This window comes from Stegostoma tigrinum, chromosome 6, assembly GCF_030684315.1.
Source record: "Stegostoma tigrinum isolate sSteTig4 chromosome 6, sSteTig4.hap1, whole genome shotgun sequence".
Lineage (NCBI taxonomy): Eukaryota > Metazoa > Chordata > Chondrichthyes > Orectolobiformes > Stegostomatidae > Stegostoma > Stegostoma tigrinum.
The window spans coordinates 39,003,847-39,023,765 of NC_081359.1; positions in this window are offsets into that span (position 1 = coordinate 39,003,847).

A 19,919-nucleotide genomic window follows, 5' to 3' on the forward strand; every position below is an offset into this window, starting at 1 on the left:
CTTTTTCTGACACTATCTGGTCTTGGTCCACACTTGGCTAAACTCCTCTTATCAAATTCTCTTAATTCCCTTTTTGTCAGTCAACTGTGTGTGCACCAGGCCTCACTTCAGACCTGACATTGGTTAATACAAAATGGATGTTGGCAGTGGATTTAATTGTGTCTGGATGTCTGGCTTCATCAAAGTGGGGGTCAGAGGTGTGTGAGAGCAAATTGGGCCACCTGCCCAGGTGGGAGATATTAGCTGTCTGGAATGTGCTCCTCCACCATGTCTCAGTGGGAGCATCAGAATCATTGCTTTCTTAAAGGGGTTGTCTCTGTCTCTGAGCTAGAGAGCTACAAAGGACACCTGTTTGAACAGACTGTCTTTAACCATCCCTTTCATTTCAAGGCTGCTGCAGGCTAAAGAGCTGCCTTTTCTACTCCTTTGCTAAAAAAATGTTCATGATAACCATGATACATTTATACCCTGAGCTAGATGAACACAGCAGGCCAAGCAGCATCAGAGGAGCAGGAGAGTCGAGGTTTCAGGCCTAAACCCTGCTTCAGAAACCTGAAGAAAGGTCTTCTGAAGAAGGGTCTAGGCCCAAAACATCAGCCTTCCCGCTCCTCTGATGCTGCTTGGCCTGCTGTGTTCATCCAGCTCTACACCTTGTTACCTCAGATTCTCCAGCATTTGCAGCGTCTACTATCTTTGATACATTTATAACCTCCTTTACAGGGTGGTAGGGAGTTGATGTAGCCGATTTGAAGGTAGATTCATGGTCCTGTTACTGGCCTAGTGTACCTTAATTCTGTTGTATTGGCATACTTATCTGCATTGTTTTGGACACAGATGATCCAATTCCGATAAAATAATATGTTGTTTCCCATTTCTAGCTACCAACACAATCTCTAATTCTGTCAGTTTTTGCCTTCTGTCCTTAATGACTCTGAGCATTGTGGTCTTGATGAATGACTTGATTTTGGTCCTGAACTGGCACCAGCTGTTGTACATCTTTAAGAAGAATTCCATCTTTAGTGCTTAACTTATCCTCCCACTTGCAGCAGGATCATTGCCTTCTGTGCTTCCTTTAATTCAATTTTTGAGCTATGCCCAATCTTCAACTTTGGTTTAACCCATAATGTCAGTGTCGATTGTGTCAGTATGGGGGCTGCCATCCTTCTCATTTGTGCAAACCCTACTTAGCCAATTTATCTGACCTTATGTTCCCAGTTGGAGAAGTTCAGTCATGCCTTCTAACCCTAATGTTGCTATATTCGCAGCCTTGGGTAGTTTAGAGAATAAATCTCAGCAGGAATGCAGAAATGCTTTCCTGTCTGGCGAGACAATTCTTCTAGCTTCCCACTGTGACTGGAAGTCAGTGAAACTGTTGCAGATATCTAAGGTTCTTGAGTAGATTTGTAGCTTGGGTTATGGATCACAGTGTTTCGGATATACATGTTTTCTGGTGTATGTCTACTGGTGAGGGAAGTATAGGCCTCAGCTGCCTGAGTACTCAATTTTTCAAGGAATTTCAGCACTATTTCTATCAGGGGTTCACCTCTGAGCTTCTCCGTATATGCATCACATTATGTCTTTTGGTGCCCATCCTCCCCTGTCAACCCTTCAAACCCGCACCTCCATTTAACATGATCATGGTTAATTTTACACTTGTTTCAACTCCACTCTCCTGCCTTCTCCCCATTAGCCTTTATCCTGCTTTTCATCAGAAACATATCTGTTTTTTTCTTGAATCTGTTGATTAATATTCCCTCCACTTGCATTCTGGGGGCAGTGAATTTCACAAATTCACAACTCTCGGACAGAAGTAGTTTGTCCTCATCTCAGTTTTGAACCCATCTCCTCTCGCTTTATATCTATGACATTCTTGCACTTTTGAATCCAATGTCATAACGTTAGGGTCCAGAATGTCAGATGTTTTTTGGCTGACTGTACCATCTTTTATCCTGTCTTCCAGCAAAAGCTGAATGTGTTGTGCTCCATTAGAATGCTTAGAGGGTCCAAGCAAAATGTTGTACCCCTCAGAACACAGCTAGCAAGTTCTTCTTGCATGTATGGAATCCTTGCTATACTGTTGAAAGATTTCAGGACACATAGGCTGCTGGTCTGGATTTATTGTAGTGTTGAACTTACATGTTTCACTGTTGCAATGCTCTGGAGGTGTAAAGTGCATTTTCTTGGGAATTAGCTGAAAATCAAGGTGACACAAAGTCTGATTGATATTTCTCCAATACCGACTCTCAAGCAGATTGTACTCTAGTTTCTTCTGAACCTTTTAATCTCTTTGACCTTGTGTTCTATTGTTCTATTGTACCTGATAGCTGCTGTCAGGGCCCAATTTCTCCAGGTGTGGGTCAATTTAGAATGTCTTGAATTCACTTGACTTTCGAGTAGATACATTTCCTTACCTGTAGAAGAGGCCATTGGATCTCAGTTCTGCATGCAACTATCGGAAATATTTTTGGGGTAAAATGGGAGCATTTCAAATAAAATGCCGAACCATTTGAAAACGAAGGTCATGATGACAATGAAAGAGGGAGAAGAGTAAGCCACATCAGATATTTACATAAGGATTGCAGAGTGATTACAGCACATAAGAAGGCCATTCAACCTTTCAGCCAACTGCTGCCTGTCTGTAAGAGCAGCTCAGCAACTCATCCAAGGTGAACACATATTTTACACTGTCAATCACATGAACAATATCAATGTCATCAAACCATCGAAAGTGCTGGCAAAAATTCAAATTATCGATACACAGAAAACTTGTGATATTTCACTTCTGGGGAATGTATCAATACATTACTTCGTGAATTCTAAAATGTTTTAAAAGTTCTAAAAAAAAAATAAAAATAAACAAGTGCCCACAGATATTGGAAGCCACAACAATAAATATGAATGTCAATCCAACACGCAGCAGTCCACTAATTCCATGTACAGGATCAATAGTGTTAAAGGGTAAATCAATTTGCCTGGTTGTTGCAATTGTTCTACATCATGAACTCTGTAGGACTAGCATTTGTACACACATCAGCATACTATGGGCTTTGCATGAGTCATAGACTATATCTGTCTACAGGGTGTTCTGCTATAATGTGTGTTCTGGCAATGTGAATTGGCTATAACACAATTGACGAATCGGGGGATGCTGTTTCTAAAACATGAACTTGTGTTGGCTAAAGCGTGATTCCATCAAGTAAGCATTTTGCTGCCAGGAGCCTTTTTCTCATGATACCTACAGCGTACTTGTACAATGCTGTGATTCTGAGAATCCCAGAGAAATTCTCCCTGTCAGCATTCATTAAAACTGAAAAGTAAGAAGCCATCGTGTCTGTTATCGGGAAAAGTGGGATGCAGGGGAAAGTAAAAAACAGTAAATCAACGTACCTTGTGAGACACAGGACCTGGGTACAACAGGAGGTTCCAGCACCCTATTTAAGAAATTAGTCAGATCATACTTGACTTATGTTACAACCTGATTTTCCCATTTTTGCTCCCTATCCTGCGATACCCTTGTAGTGTGGCGATAAGGTCGCTGAAGGAGTCTGAGTTGCTATGGCAACCTACACATATGTATATGTAGCAGTGTCAAACTATGGATACTGGTGATAGAGTCTCCAATGTTCTTTTAGTCACATGGCTGACCAGGAATCACTCCCAATCTTACAGTCTGCTACTGACAGTGTTGGAAAAAATTGCCAATTGATATTCAGTTCTTTTAGACACACTGTGAATGCACCTTCCTGACCATTGAGTTCTGAGGCAGGATTTGAACCTAGATTTTCTTGCTTACAAAGGCTTACACCTTTCACAAACTCAGGATATTACAAAGACCTTGACAGCCACTGAAATATTGTTGAAGTGCAGTCCTTATAGAAAATACAGCAGCTAATTTTCACACAAAACTCTCCCATAAGCAACAATGTGATAATGACCAGACAATCTGCCATTGTGTTGCTGTCTAAGGGATGAGCATTGACCAGGACATCAGGGTAACTGTCCAGCACTTTTTTGAAATTGTGTGGACAGTTCTGTCAATCTGAGAAGGAGCTGTGAAGCTGCTGTCACGATCGGATCAATCTGTCTGAACAGTTGCTGATTGTAGTGCTATCTTTTGTGTTACACTTTTTTGGTCATCTGCCCCGACCCCGCTTTTCCAATAGGACCAATTCTTTATATGAGATTTTCTATAACATGATGTTGCAGTGAAATGCATCAACCATGTTATAGGAGAACCGCCTGTATGTGTCTGTCTCTGTGACTCTTGCTCTCTCTTGCTTTCTCTCTTCAGCTGAATATTGAAAAACTTAATATCCACACAATGGCCTTAATCAGTTGATGGACCAAAATGTTGCAATAAAGTCATCCTTTGGATTTATTACTCTTCTTCAATTACACTGATGGTAATAAGAGACATGCACAGCACAGTGTAAAGTGCTCCCTTGCCCCAAACAAAATTAGCTAAGACAGAGGAGTGATTGGGGTGGTGCAGGCAAAGTATAGGTTGGAGAATTCTTCACAATTCTGGAACTGTTCAAATAAATCTGGACTTGTTGGAAATTGAGGTCCATTTAATATTGTGTTCTCATCGAATTCCATTTTTAGCTGTATGGAATGAGATCACATTTAACTGTGTTACTGTAGTAACTAGCCTTCTGCAAAAGTGAGCAGAAGATTTATCAGGCACAACTCTACTCTGTCATAAAAATAGTGCTTTGGAAAACAAGACATTTTTATTCTTAAAGAAATGAGAACTAACTTTAAGATGGGAGTGGAGATAATGGTCACCATGATGTCATAAACAGTTGCCCATGGTCATTGACTGAGAATATTTAGACAGGTGTTTGACAAAGCAGAGATGCTCCGTACCCAAGATAAGCTTTAAGATATGGATAGACAGAAAGAGAGAAGGGTTATTGGTGAGTCCAAGAGAATGAGCCACCATCTACTTGGAAGACGACCAGGAGCTCCCTTATGTCAGCCTAAGGGAAGCACAAAGATTGTTACTGCCAAAGGCTGCACAACATCAAGGTCAAACATTCTGTCATTTCACAATCACTGCCCCTGCTCTTCCTTCAGGTTTAGTGAAACCCCAAATTAAGCAGCTGTGGAAGTTTGTGTTTACCTCGATCATCTGAGGCTCCACTGCATCAATTAAGTGGCCAATTAAGGGCTGATTCCAGATTGGCCTCAAGTCTGTGGAAATGGTCGATCATTGGCTGCAGATTCAGTGTGTGGAGAACCCACCTGATCAGGAACTCTATGATACTATCCTTAGCATCAAGGACTGCCCAACTGAAAGGCACCCTGTCCTCCATTTAATTGTTACCCCCTTGCCAAGCTTGTCTGACTGACTTAGGTAAGCAGAACACACTTATGTATTTTTGCATCTCCAGCCTTTCTCCTGGTTCTGAGTCTGCTGCAGACCTAACACTGACCACTGCTCCTGGTGTTGAAGAGCTAATCATGTCAGATTGGAGGCTAAACGTTCACCTTGAAAGGCACACAAACTGGAAGTAAGTACCTTGTGGAACTGGAAAGGAAGTTACCAGTGGTTTTACAATTATTAAACAGAGCCACCACAGCACTCAACTTGCAGTCTGAGACTTGTACTAGCTATAGATCAAATTAGTTTAGGTTGTAGCTGCCTTCCCTTGAACAAGTTGAATACTAATAGCACTCATAGTCATTGCCTCTGGAATTTCATGCTGGAACTGTGAACTCAAAACATTTGAGTGATGCATCTAACACAACAAACCCTGGACTATATGAAGTAAGGTCTTTCTTTTCAAAGAATTTAACTGATTAACATTGTAGGCCAAAAAAAAGTGCTTGTGCTTTATCTTTATTTGCCCTTGTAACAGCCATTCAGTGCATCATTTTTGGGTATTGTGTTTTTAAAACTAAATTACACAATATTTATTTTGTAAATGTGGCAAAGTTGAACAGTTTTGAGCATTGCCTTCAAACTTAATTAACTTTACAGTTATATTAAATATAAGCATAAGATATCCCTGCTCATTATTCTCAATTTCAAAGTGGTCATTAATGTAGTTTGAAGGCAACTGCAGCTCTTACTGTCTGGCATCTGTGAAACACAGCAGGAGCACTCACCTTTCACAGTTCTTGCTTGCTTTTACTAACTAGCTGACGGTAGTGATGTGATCAAAATGTGAAATTTCAAAAACATTGGCCAGAATCATTCAACCATGATTGTAAGGATGCCAGTTATTGCTGGAAACATGTAAAGTGGACAGATTGTGTCAAATATTGATTATAGTGCACAAACAACAATCAAAACTTTGGATCTTTTAATTTCCTCTCTTAAACAACATGCATTCAGTTGCATCAGAGACATTGCACACCCCTAAAAGACTCATGCCGCAGCTAGTGCTATTTAAAAAAAAACTCACTCTGGGGCTTCCAGAAGTTAGAATATTTTTTTCTGTTCCCTGGATTCACAATTCATGCTACTCAGATCTGCTTTGCAAATGTCCAGATGTTGAAAAAGCAAGGAGTAAAGCTGAATGAACACAGCAGGCCAAGCAGCATCAGAGGAGCAAGAAGGCTGAAGTTTCGGGCCTAGACCCTCCTTCAGAAATGGGGGAGGGGAAAGGGCCTCTGAAATAAATAAGGAGAGAGGGGTGGCAGATAAAAGTTGGATAGTGGAGAAGCTAGGTGGAGAGGAGACAGGCAGGTCAAAGAGGTGGGGATGGAGCCAGTAAAGGTGAGTGTAATGGGGAGTTAGGGTGGAGATAGGTCAGTCCAGGGACGATGGACAGGTCAAGGGGGCAGGATGAGATTGGCTGGTAGGAAATGGGAGTGCGGCTTGAGGTGGGTGGAGGGGACAGGTGAGGGGAAGAACAGTTTAGGGAGGCAGAGATCAGCTGGGCTAGTTTTGGGATGCATTAGGGGGAGGGGAGATTTTGAAGCTTGTGAAGTCCACATTGATATCATTGGGCTGCAGGGCTCCTAAGCGGAATATGAGTTGCTGTTCTTGCAACCTTCATGTGGCATTGTTGTAGCACTGCAGGAGGACCAGGATGGACATGTTGTCTGAGGAATGGGAGGGGGAGTTGAAATGGTTCACGACTGGGAGGTGCAGTTGTTTATTGGGAACCAAGCGTAAGTGCTCTGCAAAGTTGTCCCCAAGCCTCCACTTGGTTTCCCCAATGTAGAGGAGACCACAACGGGAATGGTGGATGCAGTATACCACTTTAGCAGACGTGCAGGTGAACATCTGCTTGATGTGGAAAGTCTTCTTGGGGCCTGGGATGGGGGTGAGGGGTGTGGTGTAGGGGCAGGTGTAGCACTTCCTACGGTTACAGGGAAAAGCCCCAGGTGTGGTAGGGTTGAAGGGGAGTGTGGAGCGGACAAGGGAGTCACGGAGAGAGTGGTCCCTCCAGAAAGCAGATAAGAGTGGGAAGGGGTGAAATGTCTTTGGCTTTGAGGTTGGATTGCAGGTGGCAGTAGTGTCGGAGGATGATGTGTTGGATCCAGAGGTTGGTGGGGTGGTACGTGAGAACAAGGGGGGATTCTGTTTTGGTTGTTACCGTAGGAGGGGGTGTGAGGGATGAGTTGCAGGAAATCCGGGAGATATGGTTGGTGGCGTTCTTGACCACTGAAGAGGGAATATTGTGGTCCTTGAAAAATGAGCACATCTGAGACGTACGGGACTGAAATGCTTCATCCTGGGAGCAGTTGCGGCACAGGTGAAGGAATTGGGAATAGGGGATGTCATTTTTGCAGGAAGGTGAGTGGGAGGAGGTGTATTTGAGGTAGCTATGGGAGTCGGTGGGCTTGAAATGGATATCGTTTTATAGGTGGTAGTCAGAGATGGAGACAGAGAGGCCCAGGAAGGAGACAGGTATTAAAGATGGTGCAGTTGAACTTAAGGTTGGGGTGGAAGGTGTTAAAGTGGATGAACTGTTCAAGCCCCTCATGGGAGCATAGGACGGCTCCGATTCCTTCATCAATGTAATGGAGGAAGAGGTGGGGTTTCGGGCCAGTGTAGGTATGGAAGAGGGATTGTTCCACATAACCTACAAAGAGGCAGGCATAGCTTGAGCCCATGTGGGGACCCACGGCCACTCCCTTCGTCTGTACGAAGTGGGAGGAACTTAAAGTGGCCTTGAATTGAAAGAGGAATTGAAAAAATTGTGGCCTCGTCTACACCAGGGAAACCAAGCTGAGGCTTGGGGGCTCTTTTGTGGAACACCTGCGCTTGGTTCACACTAAACAATTGCACCTCCCAGTTGTGAGCCATTTCAACTCCCCCACCCATTCCTCAAACGACATGTCCATCGTGGGCCCCCTGCAGTGCCACAATGATGCCTCACGAACGTTGAGGGAACAGCAACTCATATTCCACTTGGGAACCCTGCAGCCCAATGGTATCAATGTAGACTTCACAAGCTTTAAAATTTCCCCTCCCCCTATCGTGGTCCCAAAACCAGCCCAGCTGGTGCCCACCTCCCTAACCTGTTCTTCCTCCCACCTATCCCCTCCTCCCATGTCAAGTCCCACACTCATCTCCTACCTACAAATCTCATCCTGCCCCCTTGACCTTTCCACCCTGCCAGGACTGAACTATCTCCTCCCTAACTTCCCACTTACACTCACCTTTACTGGCTCCATCCCCGCCTCTTTGACCTGTCTGTCTCCTCTCCACCTAGCTTCTCCTCTATCCATCTTCTATCCACCTTCCCCTCTCTCCCTATTTGTTTAAGAACCTCCTTCCCCTCTCCCATTTCTGACGAAGGGTCGAGGCCTGAAACGTCAGCCTTCCTGCTCCTCTGCTACTTAGCCTGCTGTGCCCATCCAGCTCTACACCTTGTTATCTCAGATTCTCCAGCATTTGCAGTTCCTACTTTGAGAAGTTGAAAAGTCTGTTTTTCATAATGGGGGATACCGTCACAGTTCCTCAAGAGATGTATCATGTAAACGGAAACAAAAGGCAGCAGAAGCTGGGGACTCTTTCACAGAAAGGAGGAGGAGAGCACTCAATAAAAAAGTAAATCTATCAAGCCTTTCAAAGAGCTGTGTCCAATCAGATAATGGCAAATGAAATGTGCCAATTTGTAAAATAAGATTACAGTTGCACAATTGTTTTGAGAATGGCACCCCCAGTGGTCATGATGATCACTGTTTAAAGTTTTGGCAAAGACCTGTAGCTTGGGTTGTGGATGAGTTTGTTGACTTTTTTTTCCAATCTGGCTTGTTCTCATTCAGACATTTCATCACCATGCTAGGTGACATTAACAGTCATGTTAATGAAGTGATGTTATTCTACTCTGTTTGGAATTTATACTGTCTGGTCTGTTATGGTGAGTCGTGCCATTTCTGGTTTGGATTACTGTAGCTCACAGCTTACAAGCCTGTGCATTCATGCAGGTGGGAGCAGGCATCATTTCCAAAGATTTAACTCTGTTCTCTCTCAACCTATGCTGCCAGACATGCTGAATTTATCCAGCAAATTCTGTCTTTGTTTACTGGTCTAATCTGGATCTGGGTGCCTGCCCTTGAACGCAAAGGTCCTTGCAGTACCTTTTTCAATAATAATTGCTGTGTGGTCCAATGTGTAACATTAAAGAGCAGAAGAAAACTAAGTGCATAGGAGAAATGCTATGTTGGCACATAGAGGCTGGCATATGTTGCATGCCTTCATCCATGGTCATGAAGTGCATGTGGCTGCTTCTATGGAGAGTTCCCTGAGGTGTTGTCACTGGGTGTCCAAGATAGAAACCCAGAGGAGCATATGGCAAGCTAGAGTTGCCAGCTATCTGCACTGGCTTTCATGTTAGGAATTCTCGACATCAAATTTCTGTCTAGTGGGTGGTAGAATGGGAATTTGCATATTAAGAATGCCAAATTAACTAATAATGAGAATAATAATAAGTAATAATCCTGTAATAGGTCACTCAACACTCATTGATGATTATCACATCTTAATGTCAGGAACGTTGTTGAAAAATGAAGTTTATGCTCTTGATCTCATGAAAGGCCTTGCTTGATTCCTTACGTGATTCTCCAAAATTTCTCACCACAGCCTGCTTCATTCAGGACCTAATTTCACCTAAATTTCACTGTGTTTCTCCTGGAGATAAATCTGCTTGCTGGCTTTTGAAACATGATCAGCTTTATCGCGCAATCCGTTTTACTGTTGTTCACCATGCCATGTTAATGATCATAGTTAAATAATCAGTTGCCCATCAAGAATTGATTCACTTTGTGGGTTAATTTATTTAAAACACTAAAATACAATGCAAATTATGGAGAGACATTATAGTAAACCAACTGATTTCTTTGAGCGCGGGTTGCAAATCCCAGGCAAATAGTCAAAAAGAGCCACAACATTATATGAACACTGCATGTGGAGCTCTTAAAGATTCACTCACTTAGAGTCATAGAGATACACTGCATGGAAAAAGACCCTTCAGTTTTACTTGCTCATGCTGACCAGATATCCAAAATAAATCGAGATCCATTGTGAGTATTTTGCCTGTATCGCTCTAAACCCTTCCTATTCATGTACTGATCCAGATGTCTTTAGAATGTTGTAATTGCACCAGCCTCCACCACTTCCTCTGGCAACTCATTCAATACATGCATCACCTCTGTGTGAAAAAAAGTTGTCCATTAGCTCCTCCGTAAATCTTTCTCCTCTCGCCTGAAACTTGTACCCTGCAGTTTTGGAGTCCCGCAACCCTGGGGAAAATACTTTGTTTATTTCCCCTATCCATGGCTGTAATGATTTTATTAACTTCTATAAGGTCACTGCATAGCCTCTGAACCTGCAGAGAAAATAGCCCCAGCATATTCAACCTCTTCCTATAGCTCGAATCCTCTAATCCTTGCGACATCCTTAAATCTTTTCTGAACCCATGCAAGTTGCATAGCATCCTTAAAGCAGGGAGGTCAGAATTACATGCATTATTCCAAAAGTAGCCGAACCAATGTTCTATTCAGTTGCAACACCTAACTGCTCTTTTTACTGCAATGACCAATAAAGGCAAACATAGCAAATTCCTTCTCCACTATCCTATTGGTCTGCAACTCCACTGTCAAAGAACTATGAACTTGCACTCCAAAATCTCTTTGTTCAGTGCCCAAGAATTTACTATAAGTATATAATCCAGTCCTGATTTGCCTGTTCAAAATGCAGCAACTCACATTTATCAGAATTAAATTCCATCTGATACTCTTCGGTCATTTTGTCCAAATGATCAGGATCCTATTGTTCTGAGGCAACTTTCTTACTGTCCACTCAAACTCCAATTTTGGTGTCTTCTGCAAACTTACTAACCATACCTCCCATGTTCACATCCAAATCATTTGTATAAATGATGAAAAGCAGTGGACCCAGCACTAATTCTTGTGGCACACTGCTGGCCACAGGCCTCCAGTCTGAAAGGCAACCCTCCACCACCAACCTCTGTCTTCTTCTACCTTTGAGCCAGTTCTGTGTCCAAATGAGTAGCTCTTCCTGTATTCAATGTGATCTAACCTTGCTAACCAGTCTACAATGAGCTACGTTGTCAAACACCCTACTGAATTCTATACAGATCATGTCCACCACTCCATCCTCATCAAATCTTCATTGTTACTTTTCAAGAAACTGTTAAGCTCGTGACACATAATTTCCCATGGACAAAGCCATGCTGACTATCTGAATATCATACTCTCTCTAAGTTCCCCACTGATTCTTAGCTGCTATCTGAGGTTTTGTGCAATCATGTCCTGAAGCAAAGTTGGTAGAATGTTATTTAAGTGTGTTGCAATGTATTTGGGTGATGGATCTGTTATAGTTCATCAGGTGGTGTGATGCCTGGTGATGATAAGGAATGGTATTCCTACGTGCACATTACTCAGATTTCTGAATGCCTATAACGTTGCAGAAATCAATTGTGCCCATCAGTCAAAATCATCAAATACTTTCAACTTTTCCAACAGCATGTTTTTTTTTCCTTTCCTTTATAGTTAGTAAGAAGTCTAGAAATATTCTAAATCACTGCAAAGTAATATTGTGCTCTGCGCTCAAACATCCACCACAATCTTCTGGTAGTGTCACACCTATAATTATGTTGTCATCAAAAGGTCTTTGCTTTGAATTGATTTAATAACTTTGAAAAAAGTTACTTTTTTTCATTCTAAGACCTATGTTGATGCCTGATCAGCACACAAAAAAAACAATTTTGCCGGTTTTGTTTTTTCATTAATACTTATTTCCCCTTATTGTTTCCTTCAAGAGCTTATTCATACTTGCAGGGATTATAATTTTTTTCCATTTTTTTGCAGAGAATTCTATTTACTTGTTTAGTACTTCTGAAATTCACCAATAATACTTTCTGTATGTCAGTCAGTGTTTTTCCTTCTCTTACCAATGTTTATTTCTCCCTGAAACTTGGTTTGTTACTTACAAATGATCCACATGGAGCAAGACTTAATTACCAGTATATTTCCAACTAGTCCTTGACATAACATTAGATACTACTTACTTTTAATATAAATATACAGGCCTTCTACCATTTGTTCTACAACACATGTCAATCCAAAAGTAGATAAAAAGTGATAATTTATTTCATTTCTTTGATTCCTCTTTTAGTTTAGGCTCTCCTATCAGCAGTATAAAAATAGTTACCAGATCTATTCTCTTTTTCTTCGTCCATAGCATGAACAAGATGATGGACCAATGGCTTGGGTCTGGATGATAGTGTTACAATAATGTCATTGGACTAGTAATCCAGAGGCAAAAACAGAAGTTGCTGTAAAAGCTTAGGTCTGATCACAGGTCTGGTGGAGAGAAAGCAGAGTTAACCTTTAAAGCCCAATGCTCCTTCTTCATGGCCCCGAGGCCAAGGCTAATATTCTACAGATGAGGTAGACAAATAGGAGCTGGAAGATCACAGCAAGCCAGGCATATTCTAGAGGAAAGGAACACCAACTTGTCAGATATTACCCTTCTTTAGGACTGGATGTAGGGGAAGGGGAAGCTGCAGATAAAGGGGGTGCCGCAATGGAGGTGGAAGTGTCAGGTTCGTTTTCGGAGACCCACACGGACTTGATGTAATAAGACACTGACCTGTTTAGAAAAAAAACAAATCCTTTATTACCAAGCAAGTACAAGCTTTGGAGAATCACTGTACTTAACCCGGCACAGAGTGCAGAGTATCATAAGTAATTCTCCCTGAAGAGCGGACAGTTCCTGCTTTTTATACTTTACTAAGTACATAATACATAAAACAATTTCACATCTCATGAAGACATGATACATGAAACAATTATTACAACAGAAAAAGACAGGATACAAAACAATTATTACATCAACAACATAAAAGACCAGGATATAGTATCAATCGTTCATGAAGTGGCTGCTAATGGCAGGAAGAGATTTCAAGTTGTTACTGAGACAGATTGTAATCTCAAGTTGCTGATGTGTCTGGCTGGAACAAAGTCAGTTCCCTGGCCCCTTTGTCTGCGACAGAAGTTACATACTTCAGAAGTCTCTCACCTTTCCAAATGTTCCTCACTTACCCTTATTTGAGACAGTTTAACTCTAGTCTTATTCAGTCAGGAAGATTAATGCAGTGTCTGCATACTGATGTGTAGGAAGATAAGGAGTTACAAAGTCTTACACCGAATTCCTAGCTGTGCAGGAAGCTTTAGGGCAGTGCCTGCATACCTATGTGTAGGCAGATAAAGGACATTAATTTATAGAAGTATAGAAATCAATGGGATGTTATCCCAATAACATTTCAGAAGGGTGGTGATAGGTAAACTCTGGTAGTAGGTATAACTTTGTTGGTTGGTGGCTGGAAGGGAGGGTCAGAAGGTGGATTGGAAGGCGGGGTGCAGGGTGAGTGGGAAGGTTATTTGAAATTGGAGAACTCCATATTGAGTCTTTCAGGCTGTAGGGTGTGCAGGCAGAAGATAAGGTGTTGCTCTTCAAGTTTGCAAACCGAGTCACTGCGCAACTGGAGGAGGCCAAGGTCAGACATGTTGGAGGGGGAGTGGGGTGGGTAGTTGAAATGGGTGGTGACCGGGTGTTTAGGTTGGCTGTTACAGGTCAGGAGGAGGTGCTCAGCCAAAACGGCCACCTAGTCTATACTTGTTTTCACCTACGTAGAGGAGCCACATCAGGAGCAGCGGATGTAATAGACTAGGTTGGAGGAAATGCAGGTAAAGCTGTCTCACTTTTAAGGACTGTTTAGGGCCCTAAATGGAGGTGAGGGAGGTGCTGTCTGGGCAGGTGTTGCATCTTTTACGGTTACAAGGGAAGATATCGGGTGGGTTGGAGTATTTGGTGATGAGAGTGGTGCAAACTAAGGCGTGGCAAAGGAATGGTCCTTTTGGAAGGCAGAGAAGGGTGGGGAGTGGAAGATGTTCCAGGTGATGGGGTCTGATTGGAGTTGTTAGAGGTGTTTAAGGATGATAAGTTGGAAGACGAGGCTGGTGAGTGGAAAGTAAGGACAATGGGGACCCTCTCATTGTTATGTTTAGGGGTGTGGTGGTTAAGAGCTGTGGAGTGGAGAATGAAAGAGGTGCGGTGAAGGGATGTCTGGATGACAGAAGCGGGGGGAAAGAGCGTTGTTTGAAAAAGGCAGACATCCAGGATACTTGGGGCTGGAACATCTTCTCCTCGGAGCAGATGCAACTGAGACAGAGGAATTGGGGAAAATGGGATGGACGTTTCGCAGGATACAGGGTGGGACGAGGTGTAGACTGGGCAGGTCTACAGGTTTATAGTAAATGTCAGTCCATAAACTGTCACCAGAAATGGAAACAGAGGTCAAGAAAGGGGATGGAGATGTCTGTGAGATAGACCAAGTGCATTTGAGGGCAGGGTGGAAGCTGTTAGCGAAGTCTATGAACTGCCCTATACAGATGAGATTAAATCTCACTGCAGCAGGTGGAGTTCAAATACAGCAAATAGATCTGGAATTGAAATTTAGTTTCAGTAATGCTTGCTATGAAGCTGTTTTCAATTGCCATATTGCCATTAAGATTCACTAACATCCTCCACAGAAGAAAACCTGCTTTTGTTACCTGATTTGATAGACATGTGATTCCACATCCACAGCAATATAGTTGTGTTAGATATCTTTGAAATTACCAAGCAAGTAACTTAGTTCAAGAACAGTTAAGGATGGGCAACAAATGCTGGCTTGTCAGTGACACATATGTTCCATGAAAACACTTATTAAAAAACTGCTGTTGTCAAATAAAACAAAAAGGTTAATAATGATTCAGGAGCCCAATTCAAAACTCATAAGAAGAAAACCAGGTGGACTATATTTAAAAAAAAAGTCACCATGGTCTTACCAGATCAGAGATCTGCTTTCTCAGTAGTGAAATGATGGGTGGTGGAGAAACGTTCATGATAACCTCAGCCAGCAGAGAAATTGAATCCACGCTGTCAGCATCACTTTGCATTACAGACCAGCCACTCAGCTAACTGACCCTCATATGATATGTAACAAGTTGCTATTTAAGTAAAACTTGCAACTTAATCACTATATCATCACATCTTTGGGAGGTTCAGTTGTAGCCCTAAACATTGACAAGAATAATTGTAAGCAGAATATAAAAACTAATGGTGGGTTAACTTCAAAAGAATAGTTTATTTCTGACTCCATGCTATAATTTCACACTGAACCTTTCAAAGCTTTCTTTAAAAACAAATTGAAAAATAGTTCATATTCCTTCTTCAAACAGCTCTAGTAATTTCTAATACCTATTTAGAATCAGAATGAGCAACATCTCCAAAGCTTTCAAAAAGCAAAGGATGTTTTTCTTTAATAATGTGGTTAAATGTGGTTTAGGTTGGCTTTAAGTTTCTCATTTCTGAATGCTATGCATTTTGGGAGGGTCAAATGATGAAATTGGATTTTCTTAGGGGTGAAATACAGCATCACATTTAAAATTTCCTATGGGATTAAACCTGTCCGGGTACAATAGTTAAAAGGCTGCATTGGCCATATGTTAAACTATTCTTGGTCTCTTCTGCTGCCATGAGTACCTGGGAGATTTTGTAGATGGTCACAATGTAGACACTTAGACATACTTGTCGTCAAGCCACTGTTAGTCTCCTTGTGTCTACATTTAAAATATTTGTTATTTCCTTGCCAAATTGCCATGTCTGCATTGTATTCTTAATATGCTAATGCAAATGATGGGTGACCCATTCTATGTAGTAAATTTAGTGGCTGTCAGTTACGCAGTAACGTTCCAATGATCTACAGATGTGGCACACAAAAATTTGGATATTTGCACTCGTTCCAAAGGCAGCCTTGGTTTTGAGGGTATGTTTGTCTATTGTTTTTAGACAATTGATGTTTACTGTGGCAAAAGATTGACCAATTCCATCCTCAACGTTTTACATTTGCAATGTGGAAAACCTTTCCATCCTTCAGTTGCAAGTTCTTTCACCCTACACCTGCACTCAGAACTGTCCTTTTGTGAACTTTGTGAGTTGGCTTATTCTTATAAAACTCTATAACATGCTCTTTGCTGGATTACCACACTGTTGCGTTTGTTTGTTGTTTGACTGTCATCACCTCTGGCAGTGCCTTCAACTGATTTTCTAATGTTGGACAGATTTGTGATGGCTGTGACAGGCCACACTTGTGTTATGTGACCTGGTTACCATCCTGATAGCATTAGCTGTGTTTAACATTTGCAAATTCTGTTGCAATTTCTTTACATTTTCTCCAATCTGCTAGTGGAGAAGGGATACCATGACCTCGTTTTTAACCAAAGGAATCTTTCTTGAATGCTTTGATAGGTGTTGAGCAAATCACCAACTCAGTTATTTGCACTTTAAAAAGAAGGTAGCTAGATCTTTAAAATATCGGGCACAGGTGGTTATAAGGACCCAGCACAAAAAAAGTTGAAACTTAAGGCAGATTATACATGATTTGGTTGAATGTAAAGTCAAGCTTAAAGGGCTGAATAAGCAGCTCCTGTCCTGGCTTACATTGTTCTTATGCTCATATCATTGCTAAGTCTTTGAAAAATCATATTTGTTGCCCTTGTTATGATGTCTACTGAAAAAAAAGATTCCTCCGGCTATATCCTTAGGACATGAAAGCTAAGAAATAAATTCGAAGCTGGCAAGTGCTGATTCTGTATAACCACTCATTTTTGACTGCTGTCAGTACTTTTGTAGTTTGCTTAAGCAGTTCCACAATTGTTTCATCTGTGAGCCAAAACTGCATTGTCCGTTGGATTCAAAGAAAAGGAATTTGTGGAATGTTTGCAGGATGGCTTTTTGGAACAGCTTGCGATGGAGCCCACAAGGGAGCAGGCTATTCTGGGCTTAGTGCTATGTAATGAGCCAGACTTATAAAAGGCCTTAAAGTAAGGGAACACTTAGGCAGCAATCATAATATGGTAGAGTTCAGTCTGCAGTTTGAAAGAGAGAAGGCAAAAACGGATGTAATGGTATTACAGTTAAAGGAAATTACAGGGGCATGAGAGAGGAATTGATGAAAATCGACTGGAAGCAGAGCCTAGCGGGGAAGACAGTAGACCAACAATGGCAGGAGTTTCTGGGTGTAATTGAGGGCACACTACAGAGGTTCAAACAAAGGAAAGAAAGATTATCCAGGGTGGGATTAGACAGCCATGGCTGACAAAAGAAGTCAGGAAATATATCAAGGAAAAAGCGACAGCCTATAAAGTGGCCAAGAGCACTGGGAAATCAGAAGATTGGGAAGGCTACAAAAACAAACAGAGGATAACAAAGAGAGAACTAAGGAAGGAGAGCATCAAATATGAAGGTAGGCTAGCTAGTAATATTAGAAATGATAGTAAAAGCTTCTTTCAATACATAAGAAACAAACGAGAGACAAAGTAGATATTAGGCCACTCCAAATTGAAGCTGGAAAGCTAGTGATGGGAGATAAGGAAATAGCTGAAGAACTTAAGTACTTTGTGTCAGTCTTCACATTGGAAGACATGAGTAGTAGCCAACAATTAGGGAGAGCCAGGGGGCAGAGTTGACTATGGTAGGCATTACAAAGGAGAAAGTGCTAGAAAAGCTAAAAGGCCTAAAAATTGATAAATCTCCTGGCCCCGATGGGCTACATCCTAGAGTTCTGAGGGAGGTGGCTGAGGATATGGCAGAGGCTTTGGTCATAGTCTTTCAAAAGTCACTGGAGTCTGGGAAAGTCCCAGATGATTGGAAAATTGCTGTTGTAACCCTCCTGTTAAAGAAAAGATCAAGGCAAAAGATGGAAAATTATAGGCCGACTAGCCTAACCTCGGTAGTTGGTAAAATTCTAGAATCCATTATCAAGGATGAGATTTCTAAATTCCTGGAAGTGCAGGGTCAGATTAGAACAAGTCAGCATGGATTTAGTAAGGGGAGGTCATGCCTGACAAACCTGTTAGAATTCTTTGAAGAGGTAACAAGTATGTTAGACCATGGAAACCAAGAAGATGTTATCTATCTAGACTTCCAAAAGGCCTTTGATACGGTGCCTCATGGGAGGCTGCTGAGCAAGGTGAGGGCCCATGGTGTTTGAGGTGAGCTACTGTCTTGGATTGAGGATTGGCTGTCTGACAGAAGGCAGAGAGTTGGGATAAAAGGCTCTTTTTCGGAATGGCAACCGGTGATGAGTGGTTTCCAGCAGGGTTTAGTGTTAGGACTGCAGCTGTTCACCTTGTACATTAATGACTTGGATGAAGGGACTGGGGGCATTCTGGCAAAGTTTGCTGATGATACAAAGATAGGTGGACAGGTAGGTAGTACTGAGGAGGTGGGGAAGCTGCAGAAAGATTTAGACAGTTTAGGAGAGTGGTCTAGGAAATGGCTGATTGAATTCAATGTGAGTAAATGTGAGGTTTTGCACTTTGGAAAAAAGAATACAGGCATGGATTATTTTCTAAATGGTGAGAAAATTTGCAAAGCAGAAGTACAAAGGGATCTGGGAGTGTTAGTTCAGGATTCTCTAAATGTTAACTTGCAGGTAGGGTGCGTGATTAAGAAAGCAAATGTAATCTTGTTTATCTCAAGAGGGTTGGAATATAAAAGCAGCAATGTGCTTCTGAGGCTTTATAAAGCTCTACTTAGGCCCCATTTAGAATACTGTGTCCAGTTTTGGGCCCCACACCTCAGGAAGGACATATCAGCCCTGGAGTGTGTCCAACGGAGATTCACACGGATGATCCCTGGAATGGTAGGTTTAACGTATGATGAATGGCTAAGGACTCTGGGATTGTACTCATTAGAGTTGAGAAGGTTGAGGGGAGATCTAATAGAAACTTACAAGATAATATATGATTTAGAAGGGGTGGACGCTAGGAAGTTGTTTCTGTTGGGCTGGGAGACTAGGACCCATGGGTACGACCTTAAAATTAGAGGGCGCAAATTTAAAACTGAAATGAGACGACATTTCTTCAGCCAGAGAGTTGTGGGCTTGTGGAATTCATTGCCACGGAGTACAGTGGAGGCCGGGACATTGGATGCCTTCAAGGCAGAGATTGACAATTCTTGATCTCAGAAGGAATCAAGGGCTGCGGGGAGAGTACAAGGAAGTGGAGTTGAAATGCCCATCAGTCATGTCTTATAATCTTATGGATAGTGTTTCAACACAGAGGGTATGTCTAGTTCATGTTGGGGAGATTTAGTACCTATCCTTCTTCTGCTGTTCCCTTCCCTTTTTCAGGTACTGTTAGGATATAGGGAGCTTTCAGTAATCCATCACTACTGGGGCACTCCAGTTGTACTACTTTCCATGTTTGTGCTGTTTTTTTTTGCTTTATTTCTTTTCCTTTCCACTTCATTTCTTTTTCCACTCCTTGATTGTCTTTATCACAATAATCAGTGCCCCTTTTCCATTTTTGCCTTAATACTCCTTTTCAGGCTTGATTTGTCGACTTGTGCTGTATCTAATTACAGCTTGTGTTTTTTTTCC